The 22,632-nt window shown below is 35.3% G+C and overlaps 1 protein-coding gene across 3 annotated transcripts in view; it reads left to right on the forward strand.

The window, feature by feature from the left end:
* Positions 1 to 22,632, forward strand: part of LOC144453975 (POU domain, class 3, transcription factor 4-like) — a 49,984-nt gene that overhangs the window by 12,316 nt on the left and 15,036 nt on the right. Inside the window, exon 1 of one of the 3 annotated variants that reach the window (XR_013482466.1) lies at positions 19,075 to 19,761. The exons of the other annotated variants lie outside the window; for them this stretch is intronic. The gene's annotated coding sequence lies outside the window, so the exon portion shown is untranslated. Of the gene's footprint in view, positions 1 to 19,074; positions 19,762 to 22,632 lie in introns of those variants that run through there. 3 annotated transcript variants of the gene reach the window in all.

Here is a 22,632-nt window from a genome sequence, read left to right on the forward strand (position 1 = left end):
ACATTTTGTAATTTTTGATGATCAGAAAAACTGTCATGCCTGATACAAGAAATCGTACCCTTGTATTTTGTGTTCGAATCCTCAAGAAAATCTCCCACATACGTTGCCAAGCAGGGTCATTTCCGGAGAGCTTTAAGAAGTCGCGGCTTAGTTATGATTGTGTAAGAAAGATATTCATAACTCTAATTGGAGAAATGACAGATTTTGTTGTCGACCACGACTCCAAATATTAAAGTGTCATTGTGTATCAACTTAATAGATCATTAAATCAAATTTCATCTTCATACCTTGAAGGGTTGGGATGGGATTAGGAAAACCGTAAGATGACAAAGTTTCTTCCGTCGAGTCAATCAAATATAACCGCCTAAAAATCAATCTACCGAGAATTCTATTTCAAGACAACCAAATGATTTACTGTAGCTCAGACAAGGAAATATTTTTTTTCATGACTGAGACTGAAGTGATTTTTGTGATTGTAGTTTGCTTATTCTCCATCTCTAAGTTCTGTCATTTAAACTCCATGAATGAAATGGACATAGATCGAAACAACTACCAATATACCGATGCAACAATCGGACCAATTTATGGTAATCACTACAAAAAAAAGACAGCTGACTTTGATTTAGATGCAATGTAATTTTCGAATGCAACTTTTATACCTGTTCACTGGCATAGATATATACTGCCAGTGAAAACTTTCACGTATGGAAAATATTTCTGATAATCAATGAAGACTTTGGATAATATTAACCTCAGATAAATGTACAATTTATATAAAACACCCTCTTTTGTTTTTTCCTTTATATGCGTTTGTTTGTTTGTTTGTGTGTATGTGAGTGTGTGCATGTATGTATGTATGTATGTATGTATGTATGTATGTATGTATGTATGTATGTATGTATGTATGTATGTATGTATGTATGTATGTATATATGTATGTATGTATATATGTATGTATGTATGTATGTATGTATATATGTATGTATATATGTATGTATGTATGTATGTATGTATGTATGTATATATGTATGTATGTATGTATGTATGTATGTATATATGTATGTATGTATATATGTATGTATGTATGTATGTATGTATGTATGTATGTATATATGTATGTATGTATGTATGTATATATGTATGTATGTATGTATGTATGTATGTATGTATGTATGTATGTATGTATGTATGTATGTATGTATGTATGTATGTAATTTTTATTCATATTATTACAGATTAATTAAGTCCAAAGAATAGAACTACACATCACATATATAACAAGATTATATATGGTATGTTTCTGATATGTTTATCTCACTCACTCCATTATCATTCAATCTATATCTCGTTTATACCCTGTAGTTGTTTACACTCTGCCACTGAAATTCTCATCTTTTGTTCACATTTTCTTTTACTTCAATGTCGTAACACCCCTTTCGTCCTTGCGTTGGTTTTATTGTTCTACCTTCTGATTACAATACGTACATCATTAAGACTCTAGTGATTCTTATCTTTGCCTGCCACTCTAACTTTCTTTTATCTGATAATGTGACCACTTGTCACACTGGTTATTTAAACTTGACTCATATGTTCACGTTCAGTAGCATGTTCCTTCCCGCCAAGATTGTTTTGCAAAAGTTGTTGTCTTACTGTAAACTTTTATTCAATTTCGTCATTATATTAGAATAGAATAAATGAAGTGATTCCCACGTCCATGTGTGACTCAAAATAATGGTACAAATTATTCTACATTATTCCCCCCAAAATGCCATATTTTTTTGGTGGCAATATCTTTACAAAACATATTTGTTTATCAGTGATTTTTTAAAACTAAATCTCAGCTTTATCATAGACTATATAGTAAGAGAAGTGGCAATCATTTCTATGATGGTGACCACAACACATGTACAATAATGACTCTAAAGTTACCACATTAACACAAAATAGCGGGTTTTACTTAAATCTCGGCTTTATCTTACACTATAGAATAAGAAACCTTGTCATCATTTCTATTTTGATGATACAGTGAGGGTTCAAAAGTTACCACATTACCACAAATATAGTGATATTTCTTTGGCGCCAAAACACGTTTCGAAAGTTTACTTGCCGGTGATATCTTTACATATTTTGTCAATCTCAGCTTCTTAATTCTAGACTGGTAGAAGTGATCCCCATTTCTACATTGATGACAACATCAAATTTCAAAAAAATTACTACATTGCCATAAAATCGCATAATCTTTCTGGTGACAATGGTGGTTCAAAGGTGACCACATAGACAAAAAAAAGAAACAAGAAAAGTAGTTGTCACATTTCATTCCCGCCGAAAAAAAGAAGAAATTTCTTGTTTTCTAGGAGACTTTCTTGTTGTTACTAAATCCGACTTTATTTTAGACTTATATAAGAGATATGTTTTCTATTTCCACGTCGGTGACGCCTTAGTTGTGCAAAGTTGCCGCATTGGATACAATAACACAACAATAAGAAAACAAAGTGTCGCCATTTTTTTTTTGCCACGTATTTCTGGTAGTTGAATGAAATGAAATAGACTACTACAACTACGTAGATAGTTACAGGACCTGGTAAGCAGTCTATGTGTGAGTTAGGGTACCACGAATAACCCCTGTACAATTGTTTCTGTTGCTTCTTCGTTTAAGTCTTTGTGTTGTACGGGGGATTACTAGCTTTTAAACCCCTTTCAATAGTCAGTAAATCCGTGCTTATGCAACTCTTGTATTGTTATAACTGGTTTGGGAATCAATCAGTAAACTCCACTATACTTTTCATTTCGACTGGGTGAAAAGTTATAACGTTTTTTTAAAACTAAAATATAGCGAGAAGAAGAAGCTATTTCAGCTTGAATAGAGTTTCACGGACCAAATTCTGCGTGTTAAAAACTACAAATATTTGGAGCTTTCAAAAGTTAGACAATACCGAGACATGTTTTTCTCAAAGTTACATAAGAGTAAATAACAATTCGTCGCTCAGGCAAGCCATTTTCATTTACCTCAATCCTTTCTCTCTCCAAAATTATTCTACAAATTGAAAAAAAAAACATTACAAGAATCTTTCAAACACATTTATTCCGAACCTTGTTTTTGACAACTTTTAGAGATGCGCAATAAAGCTATTAATTAGGTCGACCCACGCATTGAACAACCCTAGCTGTCAACAAAATTGTGACATTGAAAAGGACCATCGGCGACGGGCCGGGGGCACAGAATGGTGTTGAGGGGATGATAGAACGTGATGCAAACAAGACCAGACAAACACACTGCACTCCACTGCTGATCTCGTTGACAGCTGTTGACGGCTTTTTATTGGGAAGTAGACTGTTGACGTTTTTTTTTAAAAACTACTGTACATTGTCCAAAACAACACAGTATTTCTATCGGTACACTTCATTGTGTTCATTTCATTATGCTAAGTTAAAGTTAGAAATTACAATTCTGTACTTTTTTGTTTCATATTGTTTATTTCTTGAATGTACATTTAATGTTGTCTATTTCTATCTTATTTCAGCATACTCCTATTTTTGATTATTATTTTGTATTTCATTTTATTAATTAATTAATTATTTATTTATTTACTTATTTATTTATTTTTTTATTTTTTTATTTATTTATTTATTTATTTATTTATGATTAGTTTATTTAATTTATCTTACTTTTATTTATTGATTTCTTTGTTGTTTCTATGTTTTCTAACTTTTATTTATTTATTTATTATATATTTGTGAATTGTTTTATTCAATTCAGCTTATTCTATATTAAGTGCTTATATTATTCAAAATAGGGTTTTATTATATCGCCCCGTTTACTTTTATTTTTAATGGACTCTTTAGAATTACATTACTAACCACTTGCAATTAAATTATTGAATTGTTTACTAGTTGTAGTAATTTTTTTTTTGAATAATAAGGTTTGTTTTATTATGCTATGATATCATTATATGTATGTTACATTTTTGTAATTTTCATAATAAAATAGTAATTTTCTGTCATTTTATTTGAAGTTTATAGTGAAGTTGTTATTGTTTGATGTGAATTGTGTGTCGTTATACCAGAAGTGGTATGTAGTACATATCGAACAAAACAAGACAACATTTCTCGATCTACAAACAGATTGTCATCAAAACAAAAAACGTACACAATTTTCGAAAATGCAGACAAAAATGAAAACAATTACAATGCATCATTTCTCGGTCTACAAATCAAAAGTCATCAAAAAAGCGTGAAAACGCAGAAAGAAATTCTATGCTGTGCGTATCGAAGGGAATACGACATTAGTTCTCTCGGTCTACAATATCCCTGAGTAAATTCAGGAAAAAAAGAAGAAAATAATTTCTATATCGCGCATATCGGACGGAATACAAAATTACTTCTCGATCTACAATCCGAGAGTCAATTCAAGAACAAAAAACGTAAACAAATTTTGTAAAGGCAGTATTGAAATGACACGTAATTTCTCTCTGTTCAGCAATGAATACTATTTGCGAAGCGTGTCTCTCTCTGTTCGGCTATCAACAACCTACCTAGGACTACATCGACCACGTTAAACACTACAATTGTAATTTACACAACGAACGTAGGGTATTAAAGCACCTAGTTAAAAGACTATAGCTCACACTCAAGTGTTCAATGCACACACAGCTGAATTGGCAAAGTATATATGAAATATTTGGTTCTAACTTTAGAAGTACAACGAAATATTTACTGAAGGAGGAATGGTAAAAGCTAAGATCCAGGCGTGCCCCCTCCGGTAAAACATTCTGTCAATAAAAACTATCGCTTGAGTGGTTCTTATCAATTAATTTCATTTGTACTTCAGAAGGAAAACGACTTATTTCTGGAATACGACGGCAATAAAGCTAAATCCGTGCCCATAAATTTATGACGATCAAAGGCAGGATTTTTGATATTTCAAAAATAACGGCCTTGCAAACCACAGCCTACTCTTAAATGTATTGAATCATCCATATTTTTATGCGAGATATTTAACGTCTGTCTATAAATGCTACTATTAATTTTGTAAACTCTCTAATTCATATTTAACTAAAACAGCAATATACTGTGGGTTTTCTCGCATTGAAGCCAACCTGAACTCATTTGAATAGGTTAAAGGTCAATGGCCGTAAAATACGAATGTGTAGCTCAGTCGGTTAATGACACCTTGGGTATTTACAAAACGACGATCCCAAATGTCAACGGTCTAGTAATGACTGCATTATTCTTGCTAATAATTTCTTTCGAGTAAAACTAAGATGGATATGGTGAATTGAATTAATTTGAAAGCTGATTCACTTGTTACAAATGTGTTCTCTTGTTCTCCATTTCGTAAACCATATGTCTTGTGTGTTGTTATCTGATAAGCTCCATTGGTCTGTACATTTGTCTATCTACCTTTTTCTTCTGTGTCTCCCCGTCATTCTTCTTTCCTATAACTATATCATTTACCTCTCTTCCTACCTACCCACCAACCTACCTACTTACATGCCTACCTACCTACCCTAGCTACCTACATTGTACCTGCCTACCTACCTACCTACCTACCTACATATCCACCTACCTACCTATACTTACACTCCTGGCAGCCTGGCTACTTGTCTGCCTGTTTGCCAGTCTACCTACGTGTACCTACCTACTTACATACTTACATACATGTCAACCTACCTACCTCCCTCCCTATCTATCTATACCTACCTACATAACTAACTAGCTACATGTACCTACCCACTCACCCATCTACCTACCTACCTACCTACCTACCTACCTACCTTCCTACCTCCCTCCCTACCTACTTATATATCTGTATGTATGTATGTATGTATGTATGTATGTATGTATGTATGTATGTATGTATGTATGTATGTCTGCCTGCCTGCCTTACTACCTAATACTACCTACCTAGCCATCCACATATATTATCTATCTATCTATTTATCTGTCTATGTCTGCCTGCCTGTCTTTGTATCAATGTCTTTGTTTGTTTGTTTGTTTGTTTGTTTGTTTCTGTATGTATGTATGTATGTATGTATGTATGTATGTATGTATGTATGTATGTATGTGTGTGTGTGTTTGTTTGTTTGTTTGTTTGTTTGTTTGTTTGTTTGTTTGTTTGTTTGTTTGTTTGTTTGTTTGAATGTATGTGTCTGTCTGTCTGTCTGTTTACTGCGCCCTCTTCCTCGCTCACTCTACCCTTCAATATCCTTCTACACTATCTTCTCTCGTCATATTACAACCCATGTTTTGACACCAGTGCCATTGTTCTTGACCCAGTTTGTGGAAAGTACTTTTTTAATTTGCACATTTCCTTCCTTTCTCTCTATATATATATACGTTGTCGTCTTCGTTCCCTTGACTCTTTCACTGTCGACTACCTCTCTACATTCACGTATTTCCTTATTGTTTGCTTCACTCTCAAACATCACCGCGACGATGCTTTCGAATCCAGTCCGTCTCTTTCGTCATCATTCAGATGTACCTGTGCTTTAAAATAGGGCAACTTGAAACCGACAGTGTGTCACGTGACCTATACTCATTCCCTTCTATACTAAGTCTCCTTTTTTTTACAGAATAATCACGCTTTTCCCCCAAATTGAGAATCAGCTTACTACCCCATCCTCGAGCCAAATTATCTAGACATATTTCCTTGAATAACCAAATGTGCTACGTATTACATGATCATATGTGCGGTGTATCAGTCTAAAAAATTGATGATTATCGTTCATTAATTTTAGATAGTCGGCATCTTTCCAACTCTAAAACGTGACGAGAACTGTCACCAAAGGTCATAGAGGGGTCATGAAGACGAAAATGATAGCCTAAAGTGTCATCTATGTTTTAATATCTTCTATAAATGTTGAAATGATCTCATCTCATTTTAATGAGTTATTTTTAAAAGCGTGTTGTTTTATATGTAATCGTAGTTCTTAGATTTACATGTATAAAGTTTAAGTATTGTGTTTGTCAGTCTATATCAGTCCGTCTGTCTGTCTCTTTCTGTCTGTCTGTGTTTGTTTGTTTTTGTTTATCCATCTATTGTCCATCCGTCCGTCCGTCCGTCCGTCTGTCTGTCTGTCTGTCTGTCTGTCTGTCTGTCTGTCTGTCTGTCTGTCTGTCTGTCTGTTTCTCTGTCTGTCTGTTTGTTTCTCTGTTCGTCTGTATATGTGTTGAACGCCCCGACCGTTTCTCATGGCACATGCTATTTTTTCGTTGTCAGTACGGAAGGCTTTTGATATACTCCCAATAATGTTAGAGGAAGTTGCCATGGTCGTTGTTACTTTTTTATGTAAGACGCAATGATCAGCGGTATTGCCTTGGTTACAAACAATTAGCTCCTGGAAAGCAAAAACATTCCAAGACATTCCACATCTTAAGAACATGTCGGCATGGATTCAGACTAATCATAAATTGTACACCATGTATGTTATCACCTCCTTGTAAATCTGCTTACAATAGAGGGTGGAGAGTGATTTCACCAACATCACTCCGTTCAATAAAAAAATAGAAAACTTTCGCCTTAAGTTGTTTTAAGAGTTTTAAAACAGTACGATAATCAATGTAATGTTAAAACTCCGTTTGGAAACTAAATCACGGAGTTTATTGCATACAAAGTTTTTCTTTCTGCAGACTACTTTCAAGCCTTCTAATGTTCTTTTCCGTGGTTTGCGGCCATTATTCAACCTGCGCGAGCTGCAACAGAAACAGTTTTGGAAACTGTATTCATTTGTTATGTATACATTTGTGTACACAATAGCATGGTACAATAAATTCTGGGTCCGCACCCTTAACTCAGCCCCCACCACCACCACCACCACCACCACAGTCATGCTGTCAACCTGTTACTGTATACTAATTTTGATCCAAACCAACCTTTAGATAACATCTCAGACCCCTATAAGAAAATAGCGGTCTCAGGTAACATTTACACCGTCTAATTATTGGTATTTTAATCAATTTTCACTGAATTTGTCGTTAGTTGTCGGATCCAGAAAGTAACACTCCAGTTATTGCTAGTAGGTAACTAAAGGTCAATTATTTTATAGTTGACACCAGTACAAACTTAATGCAATAGCACATTCTTTATTATTAACATTGACAGTATTTAGTTTTGCATTCAACGAGGCGTTTAAAAATAGATTCGTAAGTTATACGAATTATTAACAATAGTTTTGGTAAATTATACCAATTGTTTATCGATAGTTTGGGTAAGTTTTAACAATTGTCTACCAATAGTTTTGGTAAGTTGTTTATCGATAGCTTTGGTAAGTAATAACTATTAGACAGTGTTGTTGTTGTTGTTGTTGTTGTTGTTGTTGTTGTTGTTGTTGTTGTTTGTGAAAACAAATCTATGACTTGGCCATTCTCTGCGTTGTAACAAATCAGTTTGAAAGGTAGTAAGATTACCAATACATTGTATTTTAAATTGGTAATATTATAAAGCAAAACAGGCGTAGAGAAATTTTATAAACGCAAAAAGATATATCTTTTTATTTCAAAATGCTTTATGTACAAAGGTAAGGCAACAAAAGAAACACAGACACAGACACAGACACACACTATACACAGAGAGACACACAGACACACACTATACAGAGAGACACACAGACACAGACACATACAGACACACAGATACACAGACACAGGCAGACACACATATAAGGACACAGACTCACAGACACAGACACACAGATACAGACACAGACACACACACACACATACATATATATATATATATATATATATATATATATATATATATATATATATATATATATATATATATATATATAACTCGGTGAGTATCAATCAGCTGCCACACTTAAGGTAAGGCTTGTATAATTTTAAATCTGTGTTATATATTTATGTTATATTAATGTAGTTTGCCAGTTGTTCTTGTGTCATGGTTTACATTATTGCTCATGTAATAATTACCATGGTGATCTGATCACAAAGATGTAATAATGGAAAGTGGAAAAAGAAAACTACAAACTTGTCTCTTAAACGTTGTTGCATCCACTGTGTCGGGTTCTCAAATAAAGTTCATTTCATCAAATCAACCATCAGTACAGTAAATATCATCAAATACACGGTCGACGACTGACAGTCATCTTGACTTTGTAATGTGATGACCAGTACTCTTAAAGTGGACATATGGATGAGGATTGGGTATTTATTTTGGAATTGTAATTTATAAAACAATTCCATCATGGCTTCCTACTTGAAAAAATCAACGTGAAACAACATGGACAAAGTCTGTGTTTGTAACTCATTACATTGCAAAAAGCTAAAAAAATAAATGTGCAAAAAGTTTGTTATTGTACGTTCAATAACAAAGATTTTACACGTTTTGCAGTCTATTGAGTTACAAAAACAGAATTGGCATATGTTGTTTTACATTGATTTGTCAAGTAAAAAGGCATAATAGAAATTGTTTTGTAAATTAAAAATCGAAAATAAATATCCAATTCCTTATCAATATGTCCACTCTAAAGAATGTGAATAAAAACCGTGAAAATTTAAATGACAATAATATTGTTGTTTTGTCGACTGTTTCCGCGACTGTTTTTATTCACCGCGTCTTCGTTATTGTTTAAATGCAACTCATTTTTTTTTATCTTAATTGTTTACTCAACTGAATCGCAGTTTAAAATCTGATTTCACGATTTCCAAATCTACACTGAGATTCAGGTCGACTTCATTTGACGGTCCTGAAGGACATCGACTCACAATTGCACAATAAATTCAGGGAAGTATAATTCATCACCGACTTGGGAACGGGTTTAAAAGTACCAAGGGAGAAGTCGGCAATTTTTCAAAAAATATACAGGCGGAACGGCATCTGATGCCTTGTGTAACCTACGATGATGATGAGTTAGCAAACACTTGTGAAATTGGTCAGCTTTAGAACACAAAACACTTTGTATTCCCCGTTAAAGAAGTCACCATTAGACGATAGCTTAAATTATGTCTGTTGACAGGGCTTCGTCAGAATGCTGACTGTCGATCAATTGATACATTTTCAAAACGTCTGTCATGCAAAGCTCTAAGATATTTTTACAGTGAAGTTTTTGACACTTCTTGGTGAGTTGAAGTTTCGGGAGGGGGGGGGAAATCAACTAATCACTAATTTCACTCAATTTATGAGGTGTTCAACAGTCAAAAAGAGCTCAATAAAATGTCCGTTTCAATTGGATACAATCTAGTCGTATTGAGTCAAGTCCGGCCACTGGGAACGGTATAATATAGGCAAGAATTGGTCAAAATTGGCCATTAACCATGTTGCTAATTCGATTGGGGGCAAATGCGGAAAAAGGAAACCCGGGCGTAAACAGATCAACCGACTAGTGACGAGATTCGCCATGTCTTCATTGTATTTACTATTCAATTTAATATGGGAATAAAATATGTATATTTCAATTAAATAACTGAAGCGAAATTAACGGAATTCGGAATCCGGGGTGGGCAAGAGTACTCTCCGGGGATTCCCTGCACGTGATTTCATCTTTTACACTGCGTCTGAGCAATTGGTGACGGGATAATTATTTGGCACTCTGCAATCGGAGTTGTTGAAAGCCGATGAGTTTCGTTTTTGTCAGCCGCAGCGCTCCCAGCATTTAAAGCTCTTAGGCGATAATTGTTGAAGATAGGGTGTCGCTTGGAACTTGATTATATCAAGTGCTTTTTTTGACGGAGACTCAGAGAGAAAAATTCGTGTCTCCCCCCCATCAATGGTACTAGGGTTCTCTTTAATAGCTACGCACTCATGTAGTGAGAGCGTGTTACCCCTTTTAAGACAACTTAGAGGTTACTGCCAATTAAAGCGCCAATTCAGAACAATTTGGTTGTGTTAACTGACCAAAGTCGCCGCTAGGCAAAAACCAGGAATGCCGGTTCGTTTAGCTAGCCTCGTTTTGGCGGCATGAATAATATTGCAAATGTGGTAGTAGTGGGAGTGACATCATCATCCCCTATTGTCAAAAGTGCTTAGGTGTTTTGAGTGATAGCATGCCTCACTCAAGTACAAATTAATTGCCTTCTTGTCGAAGCGGGCTAATTTCTCTGATCGTCACCGTTAGTGGGCTTTTCTCCGGTCCCCGCTTGGCCACTTTGCTTCAACCTTATCATTTTCGGTGCTAGACGTCTCGCCTTTTCGCTGCTCATCAGCGTCAGACTTTGACGTATAATGAAAGTCATCAGTGTGTTGAGATTCATCTGATCGGAGATGGCTTTACCTCCCGGTGTCGGGGGACTTCACCGTTGAAGCGATCATTAGTGAAGCTGCTTCATCTCTCACCAGACCCGATTGTACACGTGCCTTAATGGTCACCGAATGCGCTTTTAATAGCAGGCCTGAGTAACTCGCCAAATCAGAGGTTGCCAACTTTTGCTATTTTCTCTGAATTGCTCTCCCAGCTCCCGTAACAGCTTGACCCCTATTTGTAATGATAATCTGCCGCCAATTGCCAAGAGATGTCGGCTGAAAATCATAGACAAGCTACGCAGAGTCTTTGAGGACCCTTTAGACTTCTTTCCCTCCCATCGATATTTCGCTTTCTACTCTTCATCCTAACAGGCAAACGGTTTCCTAGGCAACGCACTTGAGTTGAGTTTGTGAAACCGTCTACGGACCTGTCAGTCATCCTCACCTGGAGAAAATTCACCAAGTCATGACAGGTTTATTTTTTACAGAAATAAGTCTTGGTCTTCCTTTTTTTTCTAACTGCTGCATTTTTCATGATCCCAAGACTTCAATCACATGAGGCTAGTTAAATGCTTGGTAGTTGAATCCTGTGTGTGTTTTTCGTTAGATTGCATAGCATTGCTAATGATTTCCTACATTATCTCAAACTCTATCGAGGGTCGCTTCAAGTTCAGAACAGTCGTTTCCTAAAGCGTGACATTGGTGTGTTTTAAATTTCCTATACGTCTCTGCCAGCATGTCAGAAACAGGAAGTCCATCATGAACCCCTTCCCGGTGTTACCTGTTTTATGGGAATTTAACAGTGGTTTATTCCCGGTTTTTAATAGACTTTCAAATGAAGCAATACCTAATATGTATTTTGTACGTTTCTGAGTTGCATACTTGACCTGTGTACATTAACCCGAGCCGCTCAGACTTAAAGCACAGGTAGCTAATCGTCTATTGGAGAAAAAAAAACTAATAACTTCCACAAGCACGTGGTTGGCGTAAGGAACTCAAAAATATCATTTATAACCAAGAAGCCTCGCGCTTAGAGATGCACCCTTCCTATTCAATCAAAATGAAATAACATAAAACCCGGACATGTTTGATTTCGAAATCAGTAATTTAATGAGTAATAAAAAGCGCAGCATTTGGTAGAGGGTACGGTTCCGAGAAAAAAATATTGATCACCCGGTTGAATTATTATCACTGAGTTTATTATTTTCTTGGGGAAGTATACTTTGATAAAAAACGGAATTATCTGATAATATGGTTTGGGTTTTTAATTTACTGTGTCCTATTCGTGATATTGAAGTGTCGGGGATATCAAAGATAGAGGGCTTGTCATAAAAGTTGATGAATGAGAAACTTCCAAGTATCGAATAAATTCCAGACTACAATTAATAACTCAGAAATTTCATCAAGTCGTAGATGTCAACCTCAAGTCTATATCGTGAGAGTTACGCAAGTTTTTTCCTTTCAAAAATGTTAGAAATGATATGTTGTTATAATATTATACCGTCAAAACTATGTCCAACTTTTGTCGTCAGAATATCTAGTAGGAAGCGTACGGAAAATTGGTCGTCAGAATATGTTGTCATAATTTTATGCCGTCAGAACTATGTTCATCATTTGTCGTCATAGTAATTAGCGGGAAAAGTGTAAGCAAAACATAATTCTCTGGGAAACCTGTTCAGACTATGTCTTTCAAATACATCACAGATGGTATAAAATGTCTTCAAAATGTGGCGAGCGTGAAAACGTATTACTATTCTGTAAATCGTCGTCAGAATACATAGCGGGGGAAATGTACAGAACATTTGTCGTCAGAATGTTTGCCCCGGAAAGCTGTTCCGAACTTTTGTCTTTCAATATATATATATATGTGTGTGTGTGTGTCAGAAATGTCGTTAAAAATATGGCGATCAAACCTTACCAACATAATGAATCAGAATAAATTCCGAGAAATTCGGGAAAAAGTCTTCTATTTCAGCTACATCTCCCAGACTTTTTTGAAGGTTCTTTTGAAGTGTATTAACTGTATGTTATGTCTTCAAGAGAACCAGTCTACTACTTTCGATAAAAACGTCGCAAATAGTCGGAGTCCTACAGAAATGGTGAAACATCATCAAAATAGTCTTACCAACGTCCCTTTAAAAAAGTTTATCCATTGTACATAATAACTTGGTCATGTAAAATCGATCATAATAATGAACCTAAATCTGAAAAGAAGTATCATTCCTTTAAGTATTATATGCCTTGGTTTCAATGAAGCTCATTTTACTGTCACTGTTCAAACTTTCTTACATCTTACTAATTGTATACTACTGCGATTCTGCAAGACTGCGATAAAATCAACAGAATCACAATATTTAATTTCCACATCAGAAATAAAATGAAATAACCTCATATCACAAAGTATAAATGACATGGAACGTAAGCTTGACTTGCAACAAAACACATATAAATTAATTTTCTCTCTCTTTTTGGTTCTGCTTTTTTGTTTTGGCATATTTCTATATTCTTAGATTTCCCACGTTCCTGTTGGAAAGTGTTGCCACATTTATGTGGCTATACAATTTCGCAAACTGTTGGTAATTCATACATTCCTAGCATCTAACACTTGAAAAAAAAGAAATGTCACGTTAATATTTTTAGCTAATTTGCAATGATAATCAAGTGGCTTCATAACTACAAATTTTGTTGGTTTTGAATAGAGAAGTACATGTGTAAATATACCTAAACATTTAACATTTTGTCTTATTTACCATCGAACATTGGAGAAAAATACGAATATTCGATGTGCAGAGTTTATTTTACATATATGAACACATATAAATCAATAATTTGATATTGATATATAGGTAGTTATCATTTCTATTATTTCTGTCCAAAATGAAGATGAAAAAATAAAAAAAATTACAAAAATGCAAAAATTTTGATCCCAACATTTGGGTGGGGAAATCCTTTAAACCACTCAAGAGGCTGATATTATTTACTACACAGCAACAGCTGCACTATCACACCCAAATACTCGTAATTCAAATTTGGAGAGGAATACATAGATATAGTGTTTCGTTCATAGAATGGTAAAATGCTAAAAATGGAACGAATTTTGTCTTTTCAATCCCTTCTATCAAGACTTGAACTTCAACAATGGGAGAGTGGGAAACAATAAGAGTACTGTAACAATAAAAAAATACTAAATGGGAAAGATAGGTAGTGCATAGGTCGTTATAAATACCACATTGTATTAGTATTTTATTTTCTCACGAGGATTTGATTTTTAAAAACTGAACATTACAAATATCTCATTTCGATTACGTTCTACAAGCCCGCCAAAATATTACTAATTAAAGAAATAAATTGTATCCCTCCAACTCGCCACCAAATTACGAGCCAACTCGTGACCTCTTTAGCGTTACCTTTTGAACTACATCGTATAGAATAATCACAAATCATTTACTCGCGGAAAGGTGTGACCCAAAAACCGGCGTCCAAAAACAGCAAATGTTGAAAACAACGGGAAGTACGTTCAAATGAAATAAAACTGTTCTATTTTTAAATCTCGAAGCCCCTTGGTTGATATTATAAAAAAGGTTATGAACTTTACGAATCTGTAACCTGTACTTAGCAAGCTTTGATTAACTGCTTTAATGGGCATTATAACGTTAAGAACAATTTCCATTGATGAGTTGTACAGTGATATTCTGTCAGTGACAGAACGATCCGACCGCCTGTCGTTATATTATTCTTTTCGCGCCAAAAATTATGAGCACACTTTTTTTCAGAATTCGAAATAATCTTTCAACTAAACCTTTTTTTGTCAGGAATGTGTTACTTTTTTCAAACAAAGGCTATAAATGAACAAAATTTATCATTTTAACCGTAAAAATGTATATATATTTTTGCGTTTAAAGATAAATAGGTGAAATTTGGAATATTTGTAACTTTCTGAAAGAAATGATGAATAAACAGCAAAAATAGTTGATTATTGGAATTAACCATGATGTGTATGGTTTCATAAAAATAACTTTGGGTTGGAGAAAAAATGGTTGCGGTGAAAAGCAATGACAACGTAGGCAGGGCCGTTGGTTTTGCAGATACATAAATATATTTGTCTTGTGTTTTAAAGCCACACACATGTCATCGTACATTGTGTTCATACATGTCTAAGTAAATTACTCCATTTCATAAGTTACTCCCGCTATGTGTAAGTCGCCTAAAGCGTCTTTTGTAATTTGTGTTCTACATTTGTTCATATGATAGCTAGGCTTGCAGACAAACTCCAACAGAAGACCATTAGAATTCCACTTTGCCATCCTGACTCGACACCCACCTGGTACAGGTGAAAAAAGCGAGCTTTTATAGCCCACAGGCCACTAGTTAGGTTTCTTCAGCGCAGCCATTTTGCGTGTTTCTTTCTCTATATTGTCTCTTCTGTACCGTTCTTAAGCGGTGAAATCTCCCATAATGTAGCGTATTCACCGCGGGCAATACATAGTGGCTCACATGACCGTCCATCCATCAAGCCCTCGTTTCAACTAAAGAATGCGATCTCTTAGTTTCTTTCCTCGGGTTACACACGCGGAGAATTCTCACTAGGATTTCTCCTTTTTCGTTTCGTACTTTCGTTTAATTAATGATTTTGTACAGGCTATTTGGAGGGGTTAAATGTTGTTTATTTTAGTCATGGAAAGTACGAGTCGTTTTTGTTCCTTTGTGCCAAGGGTGTTCTCTATACAACTAATGTCTCGTTTGCATTACTCTCGTTACAAAAAAAAAATTGCATATAAGCTACAAAACTTTGACTGCATTGTTAATCAACAAAATACATTGCGTATACTATAGACAACCAGAACTCGAGATCTTGTGGCAATGGCATGCTATTATTAATAATTTCGCGTCATTAAAATAGATCATGATGTCGTCACATCTTTGAATACATAAAATCACTGCCGCTACATATACACCCATCTTATTAGTACAGGTTAAAGTCTATCCCCAATCATTTCTATCTTCGATATTTTGCCAGAACCATTTTCGTGTCATTCAGAGAAACCGATTCGAAATCAAAATGATCAAAATGCAACTAACAATGAATTAAGATGAAAGTTTGCTCTTAGAATTTTAACTTGTCTCACTCACATTGTCCAGGCTTTGTTTACAATTCTTTGTTCAATAATCACTTATATCTTTTTATATCTATAAATTGTTCTCTTTTGAATTCAACTGCAAACCAAATTTCATTAAAATGTGATAATATACGGATATAGTCAAGATATACTGTAAAGGTCTGAAAATCCATAAACAATGCTAACTTCATTCGGCACAAATTTTGTTTTTAAATCCCCCCTCAACAAAAGCTAACACATGTTGTCCTGATTAGCATATTATTGTTGAAATCAGCTCAATGGATAACTAGGGAAATCTGTATGTGGAATTAAAATATTATGCAACAACATGTGTACGGAGTTTCAAAAAAAACACATTGTTATAACGTTGTAGAGGTATAGACTTAGAAAAATATTTTAAATTTTTTTAATTTGAATATACAATACTACATACATGCCACGTGTAGAAATTTATATATTCTCAGTTGCGCGCTTTTCAATTTATCATATCTCTAAAAACATAACGCATAGAGTTTCATTTGTTTTTTTCAACAATCGCTACTAAAACAGCAAGGGATGGAGTCACCGAGTCGAGGAGATATAAACGTCCTTCCTTCCCTCAGTCCTTCACGGTGATAAAAATCGTTCTCACACAGAAAATATTTTACAGATGCTTCCGCACCGCTAGATTGAATAATTCCCTCCAGAGGAAAGAGGTGTCAATATTTTAGTATCTGTTAAATATCAAGTCAAAATATTCAATCTATACAAAGGTAACTAAAATGATAGCAAAATGGGTCTATTATCAATCACTGCAGTGGAGGTGTCGTCTGCAGGAAATTTTCGTTCAAAACAAACAAAAGCTCGTGCCGGCGACATTGTGAACTACACATATAATATACTTCATTGTTTAAAAGTCTTCGTCCATATCGGAGCTTTTGGTACTATTTTCTCCCCTGATTGATGAGCTAAGCCTGGTATCCGAACCGGAAATTAGGTGTGAAAGTTGAGAAATTTAACCGGCTAAAAAGCACTGACCAAACCAAAACAAAATCATTGTTTCGGTAAAGGTGGTCTCTTATTACGAAGTTGGTGATTCGTGAAGTTCTCGTCTTCGTTTTCTGCCTGCCGTCCAGTTTTGTCCTTCGATCACGCTATTGTCGTTCGTGTTAGTCTCTCTTGAACGGAAGGGAGACACCATACGTTGAAATGTTAGTTATGAATAAAAGATTTTTGACATGTTAATGAACAATCTTGAATTTCATTCGAAAAAGCAGACGACAGTAGAGTTATTTCTCTTCTTTAGGAATCGTAAAATTTGAAATGAATGAAAATCGAAATCTGATGATGTTTTAAGCATATATGCATATCTTAAAAGACCTTTTCACCATCGACATACACGATATTCTATTTTACCAATTACGTGTTCCTTCTTATCCTTTTTCCGCTTTTATTTCCGATAAAAAAAGAAACGTTGAAATTTTGTAATTTGTCTATAGAAACATTAGACATATCTACTGTAAGTATGAATGTTCTTAAGATAGAGTTGTGGGGAAGAGCGTAATCTTTGTGGATAGAAAGAGAAAGCGAGAGAGAGGTGTCCTTGAGGTAAAGTAGGCCAGAAAAAGAAGTGTTTTCATCATCTTGGACTCGCCAAATAAAATAGACCTTTATAATACACGATTCTGCTTAAACCACTTAATTGGATAACACGCCAAATCACAACAATTGAGCCTAGTTTACAGGTCTTCATGCTGATTACACATGACAGTTTGATTCCCATCCTACTTTGAAATTCAAATCAACCAAAGTCGTCTGCCTAAGTTTCCCGCCATTCAAAATTTGAATCGACTTTTGAATATTTTATACTACACTAGTATCATTTGAAGACTGCTGCTCAAATGATACGTGTGTATTTTGTTTAAAAGTGTTCTTTTCAAAGTTTCTGGTCCATAAAAAAGCACGTGCATTTTCACCTTATATGTAATCTTACTTCATCCAAATGTTAGAGATTTCGTGACTTAACCAACATCGAGAAAGTCCTACTTCATCCAACCCCAGTCCGATTTTGTGTAAGTGTAATTTCTTATCCGACTAACATTACTTAAGTCGAGTAGAAACTTAAGAAAAACACGGGTAATGAAACATGGCGTGTCACTTTGAGTGACATTGAGTGGGTACACCATGTTATTTTCTTTATCCTTTGTTCATCTTGCTAAAAATAGCGCGCTAAGAACCGAACACATTTTGTCGTTTGCTCGGAACTCTCATTCAAAAATCGTCAAAATTTTCGATCGACATCGATCAGTGTGTTACACGTTGTCGATTCAATCCAAAAACGAACAGAGTTTTCATTGTCTGGTGCTTGAAAAAACTTGAGTGGAAGTCGGGACAATGAACGGGTTAAATGAATGCCCCATAATCGATTGCACAAAAATCACCACCTTTCACTGGTTGCTTTTTTTTACTCACAGCTGACACAGCTCGTAAATTCACTCGAGTTTGAAACCCAAAACGGCCTGAAGTACATGTAAAATGATGCCGACACGGAGCTTACCTGATCTATCAGTGTTTGGACAGGATGCCGTGTCCAAGTGAGGTAGCAAGCCGCACCTCAAAAGTATGACTTCTCGTCTGACTTTGTGACAAGTTTGAGCAATTTGTGATGTGTACCAGTGGCTGAGTTTAAGAGAAGCTAGTATCTAGTTTACAGAACACAGAGGGATAAAACAGGAATACAAACAAGCTATCAAATAGGGACGCTTGAACGCCTTTGTTCCAAACATTGCCTACAGAATTGTCCTTTGCCGTTCGGCATAAAGTACACTCAAATAGCCGACTAAGGGATTTACCAATAGATTGTACTCTACTTTCTTTGAAAGGGGTTTAATAGCAGCCAGGCATGGGTCTTTTGAAAAGAGGTGAAGCGGGGGGGTTATAATCTTCCGACCAAGACGGTCTCAAGTATTATACTACATACATGTACTAGTATTCCGCAAACACTTCGTGCTGGTGTTTCTTAATGTAAGTTATGCTTGCTTTAACTCATGCAGTATGTATGTGGTGATAGTGCATACGATTTACTCTAAGTAGGTTTTTTTTCTCCATATCACTGCTTTGAATGCGACACGGTATAACATGACCAACTGTTTTGCATTAGAACAGCTTCGTTGTCTTGGCTATACGGGTCTGAGACATGCGAGTCAATAGTGGGCACAATCCACACTCTTTGCGTCCACTATTGACTGTATTTTGTTGTGATTTCCGAAGAGACAACCGACACAATTGGTCGCTTTGTGCTCAAAGAGGGTCCTTGGTTTGAGAGAAGCAAACAGCAAACAAACCGTCGAGCGTTCAAAAACAGATCTCCCCTCGAGTGGAGTGACTGCAGCATGCCCACTGCCAGTGGAGATGTTAGGAGTAACTACAGGCGTGGAGTGACCGTGAGGACTGTGCGTCAAGGTAATGTAGTATAAGTATTCCCAAAAGAAATGGAGTTTAAAAGATATGGGCACAATAGGAGATGAAAGCTGAGAGTAGACGAACAGCGAAATAAACATAGCATATTGAAATCGGGCTTGTTTTAAGTCATACCCCTCACTTCAGTGTTTCACAGGACAGTGGCAAACTACAAAAACTTATCTTTCAGCACTTCAAGATTCTCGGTTTTACCAATATTTTACTTTCTCGTCGAGTGAATAAGATAGATCAAAGTTTTAGGCCGTGTTTGCTATGTTATTGGTAGTTCAGATCAGTTATGTGTGTGTAGTACGTGTGGCGGTGTTTGAACCATCGAAGTGAGTTTTAAGTTCGACTACAATTATGTCTCGTGTTGACACGTTGAAAAATGTCACATTTCAGTATGACATCGTCATTCTTGACGTGCACATTCCAGTTACCCCCGATAAAACACCGCAAAGTCGACCCCCAGTTCAGGCTGAAGTGAAGGGTAAAATTCGATGTCAGAAAATTCATTGCCTCTTGACTCTTCACTGCTACGCTTTTCATGAATTTTTCATGAAGTTGTCTGTGAAGTCGCCGTGGTTTCCTAAATTTTACATCAGGTTGACACTTCCATATTGCACGGAAATCTACAACTCTCTTTCCCATGACATCTCTAAGCGAAGTTCAAAAGCACGGCAAAGATTGCACGCTACTAAGACTGTAGATGTGTCCTTGAAATTTTACGAGGTAAAAATCGCTTTAGAAACGTCCTAACGATATGTAGTGTCATATACACAATTTTATGGAAAGTTATAACATCTTTACATTTCAAACTATACATTTTCTCGATCCACAAGAAATTTGCCCAAATTTCAGCAAATTTCCCTGACTGAGGCTATGTAAGTTTTTTTTTAATATAACCTCAACGTGAAGACATCTTGAATGTTCCTCTTTGTCAAGTTATTGCCTGTATACAAAGATCCAAAACCTCCCAAATAAAGAAACTCCATTTTTTTTATGCAACGATCTGTAATTATCAATTACGAGACGTTTGGATATATTTATCTTTGTAATAATGCATGAAAACGGATCTATTTGCATTCTAATAAAAGTATAATATTGCATTGTTGACTAATCCAAGCTTTGAACTGTCAGATTGAAATGAAGGACAAAACCTTGTACATTTCAAGAAACTCTATAGAACCGTCTATTTTGTCCGATTGAAATAAACATTTTTGTAGATTTCACGAAAGCTTAGCAAACATTTTCTTTGAAATAAACAGCAGGGATCACTTAAACAGTTGACAACAGCCTACTTAATAAAGGACACGGATGGTTAGCAAAAGTCCTCACCGAAACTGACATTCTGAAAAGCAAAAATAGCTGTGCACATTTCAATGTCAATACTCGCATTTGTAGTGTTTCTTTCAACTGAAATGGATTACATATGTAAATTTCGACATAAACTTAAGATGTCACTTTCCAGAGGCAATTTAGAAGCTAAACTATTAGAAGTGTGCTCATTGTGGTTTTAAAGAGCATACAACGTGTATCTTCCGGCAGACTGTCAGATTGTCCGCACATAAACAACAACATTTCAAACGTTATGATTCTTCGCCCAGACGTCATCGTTTTTTTTTTCATCTTCCAAATTCGAATACATCAAAGTGCGGCATTTTCCTTTCATTTTATCGACTAATGGATCAGATTACGTGGGTAAACACTTAGAATCAAACAAAAATATACCAAAACAGAAACTGCGAAATATTATTCAGTGTGACCTCCAAGTACACGAACGTCAGGTTAACCCCAATACTTCATACATCTAGTAAAATAATAAATTCCGTTTTATAATTTTGTTTTTGTAATTTTTTTGTCAGATTTTGCACACATATCATAAACTGGGATCGTTTCTATTATTCCAAACTAAAATTAAGTTAAAATGTGCAAAAATGTTGTAAAAATACAACAATGTTTGATCAAATTGATTTAGGCGGGAATGGTGTAGGTGACGAAGATAATGCAAATTTAAAAAAAAAACTGAATTCACCATGGTATCTGGAGTGTCTGTGGTCGAGTATGTAGACGTTACAATGGACGCGTTTTTCACGGGGTTATGACAGTGAGACGGGATTGTTGTCACAGATAGTTGTAGCGTTACAACGGCATAACGACTAATGCACAGTAAATGTACACGATAAAAATCTGCCAGCTCAAATAATGATTTTGTAACATACTCCACGAGTAAGCAAATAACTCGTAGCTGTCACCAAATGAAATATAACAGTGTTTTCCACTGACATCCATATTTTGCTAATGCCTGACTCGAGACGATACTTACAGCATGCGGAAAGTAATAACATTACAATCTAAATGTATTCGACTAGGCAATGGTATTCATTAAAAACAGGACGAGTCTGTGTATATATAGAACAATTCACCTATCTGTTCAAATTATTTTTCGTTGGTATAAATCTCATAACAGCACCCCATTAAATAGACATATTCAACACTGTAAAAATACTGACGTTTTTACAATCAAACTGTAGCCCTCAAGAATGTATTCATAAATATATCGTATGTGTTTATTTCATGTATCTATATCATGATCTGTAAGAAAGTATATTTTATCTCTCTTGGTCATTCACACTGAGATATTTAGTAGACTCCCAGCACAGCCACGAAATCCCTTTTGAATTTAATAAGACACAACAATAAACGATTTGTTGTCATTGGGTAAATTTCCAAGTAAAATGACACAAAATAATTCCGTTTTATTTTATTCATGTATTCATTTATGAATAATTCCAGATTGGTAGTCATAAATTTTCTTTTGACAAAAACTGGAAAGAGAACAAATTGAAAATTTGATAATCTGATAAATAGTAA

This window comes from Glandiceps talaboti, chromosome 3 (genome assembly GCF_964340395.1).
Source record: "Glandiceps talaboti chromosome 3, keGlaTala1.1, whole genome shotgun sequence".
Taxonomy (NCBI): Eukaryota; Metazoa; Hemichordata; class Enteropneusta; family Spengelidae; genus Glandiceps; species Glandiceps talaboti.